General features: G+C 47.1%; 1 long non-coding RNA gene across 2 annotated transcripts in view; it reads right to left on the bottom strand.

Moving 5' to 3' along the window:
* The window catches only part of LOC144756316 (uncharacterized), a 255,827-nt gene that overhangs the window by 101,661 nt on the left and 141,736 nt on the right, over positions 1 to 12,430 (bottom strand). The window contains exon 1 of one of the 2 annotated variants that reach the window (XR_013595124.1): positions 6,381 to 6,484. The exons of the other annotated variant lie outside the window; for it this stretch is intronic. This is a non-coding gene — a long non-coding RNA (uncharacterized LOC144756316). Of the gene's footprint in view, positions 1 to 6,380; positions 6,485 to 12,430 lie in introns of those variants that run through there. 2 annotated transcript variants of the gene reach the window in all.

Here is a 12,430-nt window from a genome sequence, read left to right as displayed (position 1 = left end):
ATTCCCTCCCTTATTCACAATTTCTACGGTTGAGAAGAAATTGCTACCTTAGAGATGATTACTTTAAGGAAGCACAATTACTTAGCGTCAAACTTGGCGCTAGAGGCCATCCACGTAGACTGGTAAGAACTTCACTTAAAAGAGCGTGGTTTTGCCCCAGGGAAGTGTTGTTGGAACCTAAACCCAAAAAAGCACAGAACCGGCTGGTCTGTGTGACTACTTTTTCGCCAGCATCCAATTCTCTTACTAAAAGTATCAAGAAACACTGGCCAGTGTTGAATGCAGGCCAACTCCAACTAGACAAACCCTTGTTTGCCTTCAAGAAGTCTAAGAATTTGAGAGACCATTTGGTGCGCGCAGCATTACCTGCTCCCGAAAAAATGGCCACAATTGACACACTCTGGGGTCTCCCCAGACTTACTGGGCATGTGAGGTGCGGCAACTGTTCTATGTGTGATAGTACTATAGAAGGCAAGGAATTCACGCACAATTATATCAAGTATGCACATAAGGAATTTTCTAATTGTAACAGTACAAATGCCATCTATGCCATTGTTTGTCCTTGTTCTATGATCTATATAGGGCAGACAACCCAGAAGGCACGCACAAGAATGTGCCAACATAGGAGCAGAATACGCTGCAGGACTCCCAATGCTCCCCTTTGGCATCATTTTACCGAACTGTCTCACACTGAAATGGACTTCAAATGGACGATTATTTCTGTGATTAGACTCCCCAGCCGTGGAGGTAACTTGCAGCAGTTACTAAACAAGGAGGAACTACGTTGGATACTGAAGACACAGAGTCTGCACACTGGCCTGAATCGCACCGAGGATTGGACCTCCTTGATCTAGGCCTCAGCGATGCCCTGTTTAATGGAACTTTCTCACGTCCTTTGGTGTTACTGAATTACTGACTTTTGTATAGTAGTACATGACTCTGACTGGTTTATTTCGAATTAATTTAACTCTCCACTACCAATTTCGCCTCTCTGCGTTCACTGTTAAAAAAGTTTTTTTCATGTCCAAATTATTATTTTTTTTAATTATTATTACAGTGTCTGAACGTTGCTTGACCTTGTAAATATGTCATTTTATGTCTGTACATTGTTGGTATTACGAAAATGCACTTGTTGATTCTTAGAGTGATTATGCAATTGCATTCTACATTGCTTTCTACAGTACACTCAAGATGGCCGCCACTTTCTCCCCCACTACATTAGCTTCTCACAAACTGTGCCCAACCCAAAAGGGCCGACACTTTCGGCCCTGTTCCCATTGGTCCCTAGCTTCCACGTGACCGCGAATGACATCCTTATTGTGATTACACATTGCTGAGTGCAAGTCGTGAAGAATCCTCACGCTCGCAAGGACCCCCATTGAGGACCTGCTTTGCATACCGTCAGGTAAGCCCAGGCTGATCCGCGGTAGGATCGAGACTATTGACACGATCCTGCCGAAAACCTCGGCATTAATGCTCCATATTTCCTTCCCCACAGAATTTTGAACGAGGGCATTTTCCCGCTGGTAAGCCCAATTGATATAGCACTTGCCTTTCATTTTGTACGTGATTATCGACACCCTCGCTTACCCTCTTATTTTCCTCACAGATTAATTCAATAATAGCCTTGGACTCACCCATTGGTAAGGTTTCCTCCCCATTAATACGGCAAATCACTCAATGGCCAGTTGCTCGTTTTCACTGATCTAATTTCATTTTCCCCTTCCTCAGATTATTGCTCTATATTGAGTTTTGTGCTGAACTCTTTTCAGCCTCACCCCACCGGTAAGCCACTTCTTGCCACGGTGCATCTAGACCTATCCCGCACCGTCTCTTATCGGCACACTCCTTTAGAGTCCTTCACCTTGGTCACAATTCTTGACATAGATCACCTGTATATTCGCACTTTGGCGATCCGCTTCACCTCCTTCTCCCTTTTTAAATTAAACCCGTCGGTCTTAGTCACCATTGGGGCACCGCGCCACACACCTCACTCCTACCACTTCCAGCTCACTGCTCGTATCTAGCATGCATCACACTTTGTTGCCGCTGACACCTTGGCATGGCTTATGTCTTGCACTGTATTAGCAGTTGTGTTAAGGGTCTGATTTACTGACATGTTTTATCCTTTTATGTCTTCCTTTTTCTCTTTATTTTTCCTGTTATTGTATGGCATATTGATTCCCACGCAGTGGGTGCAACTGTGATTGTTAACTCTTTAGGCAACTATTTTCTGTCCTGAGGATGAACCGATATTGTGTAAGGTTCGAAACGTCGTCGACCTAAATGCACTAAATGCATAGCTGACACAAATCTTTCATGCATATGTGTATATTGTGGATTATCTGTTTTATGATTTATGATACTCAGATGACCCGATATTGCCTACTACTTTTCCCTTCTGTTTGTGTCCCCCTAGTGTGTTAGTCGGACATCGGCTGGTGTCCCACTTTTATCACACTCTGTGTTTTATTGCTCTTTGATTATTTTCATCAAGATAATAAATTGTCCGGCTGGACATTTCTTAAAAATATAGTTCCATTTGGTCTATATTCATTTCCTTAAAAATCTCCTTCTTGTCTAAGGACCACTGTCTTTAAAAAATCCTGCACGCGCAGAGGCACCCCTACAAATCCCAGACTCCATTCTCTTGGCTTTGTAAGTACGGGGAAGCCATTTAAAGGTATGTAGTGGACACTGGTCAACCCAAGATGTCCAGCTACATAATGGCTTCACCAAACCTAGTGATGTTTGGAATCAAACATGTTGGAAACATGCAACTACACTGATTCCTGTGTTAGTTGCCTGATACAATTTACTGGAGGGCTCCTTAGAAGAGACCCCCATTTCTACCTGAGTAGCCTGCAGGGCCTGCTTACAAGCCAGTGCTGCCGCCAACCACAGACACTGTTCTGCTCTCCTACTGCTGAGCCTGACTCGAGCAGGAGAAGGCAGAATAAAGGATGTCCTGTAGAGGCGAGGTGTTACCACCTCCCCTTTAGAACTAGGTGTCTCTGGGTTAGGTTGGGATGCTTTTGAGCACCACTGGACTGCTTTGAAAGGCACATTTGGGGCCCCCTTGTATAAACCAGTTTTCCCAGTGTAGAGCCCTTGGCTTCTGCTCTGGTGAGAAACCACACAAAGGACAGGGAGGTGACCACCCCCCACCCCCTGTCCAGCTCCTCTTCCTGGGAGGTGCCCAAAGCTTTTCCAGGTGGCCACTTGATTCTGACATCTTGAAAATAAGATAAGCAGAGGCTCCATCGAGCATCTGACTGGTCATTCCATCTGGGTAGCATCCCTGACACCCCCTGATAGGTGGGTCACTGCAGAAGCTGACCAACCCCATTCTTGGGTTACTTGAGAGCTCCCTGGAGGGTGGGACCCTAGATTTGTCTTGACAAATATTCCTCCGCAAGATTCATATACAAGATTCTTCCACAAGACTCTTCTGCAACAGGACACTGGATTCTCCTGCTGGACTTCGCCAGGACCCAAGTCAAGACTGCATCTAGTAGGAGGGCTACTACTGCGATTTGTCCCCGTACTTTGCAAAGACCCTGCAACCTCTGTGGCCATGCATCCTCCAGAGTCACAAGGACTCTGTGCATCAGGGACAGCAAGATGAAATCTCCCTTGGAGTGAAGGAGTCACTCCCCTGCAACCGCAGGCATCGCAATGATGACAACCGGCTTGTGAATCCTGCTGTCCCACAGACACTCCAAGGCTCTGCAACACAGGTGATGCTTTTGTGGCTCTCCAGAGGTCTGACCTGTCCCGTCTGCTGTGCTACTTAAAAGACTGTGATTCCTCCTTGGAGCTGCTAGGACCGAGCCCCTGTGCACTGCATCTGTTCGCTGTTGCCGAGGTGTGTTGGCTCTCCAGTCCAGAGATCTTCGAGCTCCAAGAAGCCCCAGGCTCAAGTATCACACCGTTGTAAAAGAGTCGTCCTCACTGCATCCCCTACGATGTGGGCCTCCACCTTTGGTGTGCTTCTGAGGCTTCCCTGCGACTCCCTGTGCCTGTTGCCAGAGGGTCCCTCTGGGGTCTTCGATTCCTGCTGGGTTTTCTGCTTGCTGAGGGCCAGCCCTAACTTATCTGTAGTGGATGAGTACCTTGGACCTTGCTGATTCCCATTTCGCATTTTCATCCAGCAAAACCTCTGTGCATTTGCCATGGTTTGTTGGTGGTTCTGCTGGCCACTGACCCTCGCGCCATTCGTCAACCAGCGTGAGACAACTTGTGGATGGCTCCTGAGATCCTACAGCATTGCCCAGACTCCACAGCTGCAACTTCAAGGCTTTCGTCCTACAGTGAAGGACCCCCCGAGAAGGGTTGGCATTTTGCCCCTGCACCTCCAGGGCAACGCCGGACTCTGCCTCCTCTCTCTCCCTAGGTACCCCTCATGCAGAATCAATGCCTGGGTTCTACTGACCTGGTCCATGAGTCACTATAGCAGTTGGATAGAGAAGGTCCCCCATTGACTCCAACAGGCAGTTCCGACACCACTCCACACTTCACACCTATGCTGCCGGTTTTTCTGGTGTAGCTTTCATGCTTATCTGGGTATCCACGGGTGGGGGTGTTCTCCAACCTCCCTTGTTCCAACGGGTTTCCTCTGGTCCTGAATCCTCAAAAACCTAACTGTGACTTTCCCATGTTCTCCTACGGGAACTGACCAGGGGTATCACCTCTGCACTCAGGCCCCTAGGAAAATCTAGCAACTTAACTTTGGTGGTTCCATGCTTCCCCTGTACAATAGATCCTTGGGTGGTAGTCTCGACCAGGCACCCTTTTCGCATTCGCTTTTTTTAGTATATTGGTAGCCCCCCCAATAGGCGACCTATGTGTTTTATGTGCTTAATCACCAGTTTTCAGGTCATATTTGTTGTGTATTCATATCTCCGGGTAGGAGATATACCAAAGTAGTTTAGTGATGGGTGTTATAATAAATATCACATTATTTTTCCAACACTGGTGTGGTTCTTTCATGTGTGAGCATCACTGCCTGACTTTTGTGGTAATTGCATCTGCTTTACACCCTTCTAGATAACCCTTAGCTGCTCTCCCCAGCTACCTCTTAAGAGCTTTGGTTATGAGGGACCACTTTCACTACCACTAAGGATTGCCTAGACTCTTACAGGGTGCATCACCAATAGGTGTACACCATATACCAGCCTCCTACACCCATCTACTATAGTCAGTTGCCACTGACTGTTAGAAGAGCCAGGCTCTGGTCAGGGGTAATATATACACTCAGGATAAAAGAATTACTATTATGGATGGCCCACAAACATCCAGCCGAGTCTAACACAGTACTGGTGAGGAATAAACAATTCTATTTAAAACGGATAGAGAATATGATATGGGTCGCTTGCACAAGAAAACCTACTGGGTCTGCTAGAATATCAAAATGGGGAACAGGTTGTTCCACATTGGGGTAAGGGACTTTAAATCCTACACCACTTTCCAAACTTTTTTACTCTTGATTTTAACAGTATTTTGCCTTTTGAAATTGGTTTGGACCTCTGCGCTCTTTATTTGTAACTTTTATTCTTTGGTTGTGCATTTACACATAGTACCTCAAAGTTATGCTTGCTGCTGTCACCTATATACCAATAATTAGGATATTCTCTTTGGTCTAAACAGATTGCTGCGACATTTTCACACAGGTACATTTTAGAGGAACATTCTAATGTCTAAATATGCAGATGTTTGATTACAGATTCAGAGAGTATTTTGACATCACCCAACAGATTAGGAGAGATCGCCAGATCTCTTCTCTAATGTCAAAACTATGATGCTAGTTGAACCTTGGTTCTCTACAATACAGACCTCTGTTTACACAGGATTCAATACCCAGCCTGGTAACATTTCTCTTGTGGAACATGTGAACTCCCCCACTTTTTCCTCAATATGAACAATTTTCCCTCTTATTTTCATACCTTGGAACTTCTGGCTATTCATTCCAAAAGGATATGTGCCATCACGAGTATTGCCATATAATAAGGGTAGATGTGGTCTGATCAAGAGGACGTGTCATCATCCCATCTAAAAATGTTAGCAAACAATTTAGAATTGGCAGTTTCTTGGTCTGAACCTAACACATTCATTTACATGGCACTCAAGAAAAAAGGATTAATTTGCAAATCTGATAAGGAGCATCCCAGGAAACAATAGTTAATATCACATGCATTTTGAGAAAACTGTATCATTTTTTAGAAAACTGCTCTCCCTTGACACATGGAAAATGATATTGAACTCACATCCATGACACACTTCAAGCTTGCTTCATGTCTAGGTTTGAATGACTCACTGACCCATTGTCCTAATGTTAATATTTTTGTAGGAACCCATTTTCCCCTTTGACAACAACCTACCGAACTTATTCCGAATGTGGACACTGTTATTCCGAATGTGGACACTGATAATTCGGCTTCCTACTCTTTTCCATCCTGTTTACTGGCATTGGTTTTCTGAACTTTAATGTTGCTGGGATTATCCAGGTTGCTTTTTTGTCTGCCTGCAGACAGGCAGGAAAGTGTCAGCATTATGTGTGAAAATGACTACACCCTTTTGCTTCCAGGAACATGAACGTTCACATGATAGTACTGCCATCAATTGTGACTGGGGGGCAACCAAAGAGATGGGCAAATGGCAAGGAGCCCATGAAAAAATCAGGACCCATTCCTATAAAGCCCTCTTGATGCCCTCCAAATGTGTGAATGGTCTTGATCTTTGCCAGAGGTATGAACAGTTGAGCACAGCAGGTAATACCCAAAGATCTAGCATTTTAGGTAACATGATGAAGATGAGCCGGAAGCCTAAGAGGAAAGGTGGGGCAGACAATAGATGAGAAGAAAGGGTGGGACCAACAAATGCAAACGGTTGATCCAGGAAGTCAAAGCAAGGGAGGTCAAGAGTGAGAATGAAAATGGTCAGTGCAAATCTTTGTGTAAGGGGGAAACGTGTGGGCAGCTGGAAAGCAAAAGAAGAGCAATTGAACCTTTGTGAGTGATCCTCAATAACAGCTTTAGCAAGAATTGGAAGAGGTAGAACGCAAAGTTGGGGGGCAGGAATTTGAGCAATGCGAGGGGTGCCCGGATGGGGGATGTGAGTTGAAGGTGTCATTAATGGGATGACAATCAGAGATAAATCTGCAAATGATTAAAGGACATGGGGCAATGGGCTTTTCCTTAATGTGAATCCGAGGGCTGTATGGCTTGATGCAGTTTATTGGATGGACAGCACGCGGCGGTACAATGAACCGGGGGCAGCAACGAGGCAGACAGGAATTTCTGAAGCATATGGGAGGAGGGCAAGAGTTCTTAGGAGAGAGAGGGGGTGGGTAATTAACCCCACAGCAGTACGTGCGAGGACAGCAAGACTTAGACATTATTATTTTTTCAGATACTGCAATATAAAGCACAGGTCTGGCTCACGGGCAGAGTAAAGTATGTCATATAAAAGAACAGGAAAAGGCACAAAATTATAAGGGATGTGAGAGAGAATAAAGTAAAACCCGAGGTGGTATCGGACATACCCTGATGAAAGAAATGTGGACTCTTAAACAAATAGAAGAATATGCCCACACATGACTAACTGCGAGCTTATGAGTGGTAAATAGCGAACTAAAAAAGCAGTGGACAGCATGAGTGCCACTGCCATAACATAAACATAGTGCACAGAAGCAAAATTCAATCTATGGGCGCAGATGGAATATTAGAACACCAGCAGCACACCTGCTGGATTAGAAAGGTAGAGAATTAAATTAAACAATAACAAAAGCAATCCATGCTGCCAGTTAAATGAAAATAGCAAAACGCATGCAGAATGAAAGATACACGAACGGAAGCAGAAAAGCTCCAGTCAGGGGTTTCAGGCCGTCTGAAGCATCTTGTGTGGATGGAGGGGAGAACGATGCACGCCAGACAGAAGGGAGCACGTGCGCTAGTCCAGGGGGCGGCTCGAGGAAACTCGCTCGCGGAGGAGAGGAGGGCGCGCCCACAGCTAAGGGAAAGGGCCATGGAATGGCGGGACGTTTCAATCGGCTGTGGTTTGCGCGGAGGGCACGTGACGCGCACGAGGCCCTTTGTCTTCGTCACAGACAACGCCTGCGGGCGGGACAGCGCGCGGCAGGCGGCCACATGAGACTTACGCTGGAACGTCACTCGTTTCCTCGACGTGGAAGGCGCCAGGCGTTGAGCAACGGTTCCCACGTGATTGGCTTTGTTGACTTAATTTTATTTAGCTCCAAAAACCGATTTGTATCAAAGATAGACTACTGCACAGCACTGTTGCTATTCTAAAGGCCTCCACGCTTACCATTGTTTTGTTACCGAAGAGAGGTAGGCTTGTTCATGTTTTGAAATTGCTAATTAATATGAACACTACTTTGAATGGGCATGTGCTCACAGGAGCTGAGAGCGTGTGTTTCTTATATTATTAGCACCTCTCTATATCCAAGAACAGTGGGGGTGATGTGGAAGATGTGATTTAGGACTAGACGTGGGTGAGCCGGCAAAATAACTGTGAGGGCGGGGCCGAGGCCCGCATGCTATTCAATGATGACTCAGACACGCCATGTGTGATAACTAGAAATAGCCTCGAGCACTCAGGCTCTTTTATTGGCAGGGTTATCTGACCGGTGACGCCTGTGTTGGATGGGTGTGGGTGGGGTTGTGGGACAACCCTCACGGTAGTGGATGGCAAAACAGTAGACTGTGTCCAGCAGGACACAACATTCCTGCCAAATTTTATTTAAAAAAAACAACAACAAAAAAGAGTCCCAACCTGTGGGAAGGACTGAGAAGACAACTAAAAATAACTGAAGTCTCACAGTTCTGAGATGCAGTCCGCAGGACAGCGGTGGACAGGTGCAGCTGGGAGCACCTGGGCATCTTGGCACGTATCCATACTTTAACCAGGTACATCTGGACACAAACACAGTGCTTATGAAGTTCGGACCTTTCAGCTTTGCATCAGTTGAGTGACAGTCCACCTATGTGATGTTAGTCCGTCCAGCGTACTCTTGCTTTGAGGCAATTGGTGTCTTATAGTTCAAACATAGGTGCTTCAGGAGCGTAGGGGGAGTCGATTGTACACCTGAAAATGATGTTGCTAGATCCCTTGAAGACAGTCTTGGCATTCTGTGACCTGTTGCAAAGTAGAGTCGATCTCTCACACGTGGGAAAGGCCCATTGGATGAGTTGCCACTGGGCTGCCTATGGGCTGCACTGGGTCTGCATCAGGACAGCCGCAAGATCACTTTGAAGCCAACGCCTAGTCACTCGTGCAACGTCACTGGTGGATGTGTCCTGGTCAGAACATGCTCTCGCTACCGGGAGCAGGATGTACGCCAGTTAAACAAATGGTTACTGGTTCTCCAGATTGTCACTCTGAATGGTAACGGTGCAGGACTCCAGTCGTGTTACTTGATGCTGCTGGGATGATGTTGATGCACATGGCAAATGATGGAGTGGCTGCCATGAGACAAATTGTATGACAGGTGGTGCTGAGTTGCATGGAGTAAGGGTTACTGGAGGATCCTTGCAGTCATGTAGCTCGTTTAACACTTGGTGCAGCTCTTCTTATTCGGCATGTATGTAAGCAAACAGGGATGCCACTTACTTTAAGCAGCCGGCGACAGGTGGCTGGACGGTCACACTTTGAAGCGCGGGGCAGATACACAGTTTGCGCATGTATGCGGCTTACGTTTGGTACTCCTGCTGACCTATATCCCGTGACGTCCCTGTACCCCGATGGCTGGCTTGTATTAGTAGGTGCACTCAGGTAATGGTAAAAGTACTTGTTCTTGTCCCCTTCTTGACTTCTCCTGCACACCTGTGGTCGCCTGTTCTTCTGTGACAGGATTGTCACACTCCTTTCTCTCCACTCCTTTCCTTCTTTGCGGATGTGGCAACCTGCCACGCTCTCTTCTTCCTTGGTTCTTGCTTTCTGTGTGATGTGGTGTCCGGCCACATGTCTTCTTTGTAAATGTTGCAAAGTGGCGACAGGCCACGTATTGCATGTCTTTTCTGCACATGCACTGAAGTGGTGACAGGCCACGTGTTCTCACACGAACATCCTGCTCACTCTGTCGTGTCCTTTTGACTATGCATCTTTTCCCACCACGGACCACTCTCAGGTCCGCTCCTGTCTATAGGACGGGGCATCTTCTTAGGTTCATCAGCCATTTCATGGACTGCAGTGGAGGCAGGCGTACTTTGATGGATCTGTTTTGCAACCTCTTCCATACCTTTGTTCTCCTCTACAAGGTATTTCAGCTGCACCGCAGTATGGCTGTGGGAGGTGAAACTCTCCTCTCTTTTTGCGTTGGTGGCTGCTTGCCACTAGGCGAGGTGCAACTCTCCTCTTGCCTGCAATGGGACAATGTGTGACACAGTCTTAAGGCAGTGTTGTCAGCACTCCCTGAATAGTCTCTGGCCGCTTGCAGGGCAGCGGTGCTATTGCAGTTGAGGTGTGTAGATGATCCTCTTTCTGCATTCAGGCCACACAGGACCCCTCTCTGGTATCTCCTTAGTGCTTAGCTTCATTGATGGCTGGTAACCTCCCTTCCGCCTCCTCTTCGCTCGAGGGCACAGCACTTTTTCCTTGATGCTGCTCAGTCATGGTGTTAGGTCCTGCCTTGGTTTAAGTGCACTTGGCAGGGTTGGTTAATCCATGTGACATTCTCCTTGATGGGACAACAGTGGCCATTCGATGCTGGGGCAGCTGGCTGGCACAGATTCCTTCATCTAGCCATTAACTCTCAATGCGTACCAGTGAGTAGACGCTCAGACTGTCTTGTGCGTTGAACGTGGTGGCTGCTCCTCTCTTGTGCTTCCTGCAACTGATGACTAGGAGGTGCTCCTCCACCACTCTCCTTTTAATGTAGTGGCGCCAGTCTGTGGCAGAATTTGAGCAGTGGGTGTTAATTGCAGCTTCAGGCACCCACTCTAGTTAGTCCCTTAATTTACCTTTGTAACTTCCAAATCATTCGCTGTGAATATGCCATCACTACTTTTTCTCTGCTCCCTTTCATGCAGTCTTGCATTGTTTATGTGTTCTCTTGGCATTGTCGTTGGGCACCATGGAAGGTGATGAGCCTCATTCAAGTCTCTCTTTCTAGTACTGAAAGAGGGGCACCGGTGGTGCTGCTGGGCATAGTGTTCCTCCTGCTCCACGCTGGTGCAGCTGTGCATTGTCTCTGTGCCCCCAAGTCAGATTTATACAAAAGGGGATGATGGACGGAGCGTTTGAATAAATCAAATACTCACCCCCAGTCAACTGATCTGGGTTTAATCCATCACCATTCTTTAGTTCACTCAGCCACCCCAGTTCAGACATGGCTATATGCAAATCAGTCTGACCCTGTGCCTCGTGGGAACAGTCCAGCCCGAACTGCCAAGCCATGTCTTCCCTGGACTGGAAACAAGCATCCTGGGACCGGTTTCGGATTCATAATCCTCATCAGCCAGGCTATCTTGAATCCAGTGGCCAAGTGAACAAGGGACTCACGTCTGAGCATACCCTGCCACACTTAGGGCGAACAAAGCAATACAAAAGGGGATGATGGACGGAGCGTTTGAACAAATCAAATACTCACCCCCAGTCAACTGAGCTGGGTTTAATCCATCACCATTCTTTAGTTCACTCAGCCACCCCAGTTCAGACATGGCTATATGCAAATCAGTCTGACCCTGTGCCTCGTGGGAACAGCCCAGCCTGAACTGCCAAGCCATGTCTTCCCTGGACTGGAAACAAGCATCCTGGGAACGGTTTCGGATTCATAATCCTCATCAGCCAGGCTATCTTGAATCCAGTGGCCAAGTGAACAAGGGACTCACGTCTGAGCATACCCTGCCACACTTAGGGCGAACAAAGCAATACAAAAGGGGATGATGGACGGAGCGTTTGAACAAATCAAATACTCACCCCCAGTCAACTGATCTGGGTTTAATCCATCACCATTCTTTAGTTCACTCAGCCACCCCAGTTCAGACATGGCTATATGCAAATCAGTCTGACCCTGTGCCTCGTGGGAACAGTCCAGCCCGAACTGCCAAGCCATGTCTTCCCTGGACGGGAAACAAGCATCCTGGGACCGGTTTCGGATTCATAATCCTCATCAGCCAGGCTATCTTGAATCCAGTGGCCAAGTGAACAAGGGACTCACGTCTGAGCATACCCTGCCACACTTAGGGCGAACAAAGCAATACAAAAGGGGATGATGGACGGAGCGTTTGAACAAATCAAATACTCACCCCCAGTCAACTGATCTGGGTTTAATCCATCACCATTCTTTAGTTCACTCAGCCACCCCAGTTCAGACATGGCTATATGCAAATCAGTCTGACCCTGTGCCTCGTGGGAACAGTCCAGCCCGAACTGCCAAGCCATGTCTTCCCTGGACTGGAAACAAGCATCC

Source organism: Lissotriton helveticus, chromosome 5_1, assembly GCF_964261635.1.
Source record: "Lissotriton helveticus chromosome 5_1, aLisHel1.1, whole genome shotgun sequence".
In the NCBI taxonomy this organism is placed as follows: Eukaryota; Metazoa; Chordata; class Amphibia; order Caudata; family Salamandridae; genus Lissotriton; species Lissotriton helveticus.
Note: the sequence above shows the minus strand (reverse complement) of the source record. Positions and strands in the feature narration are given on the sequence as shown.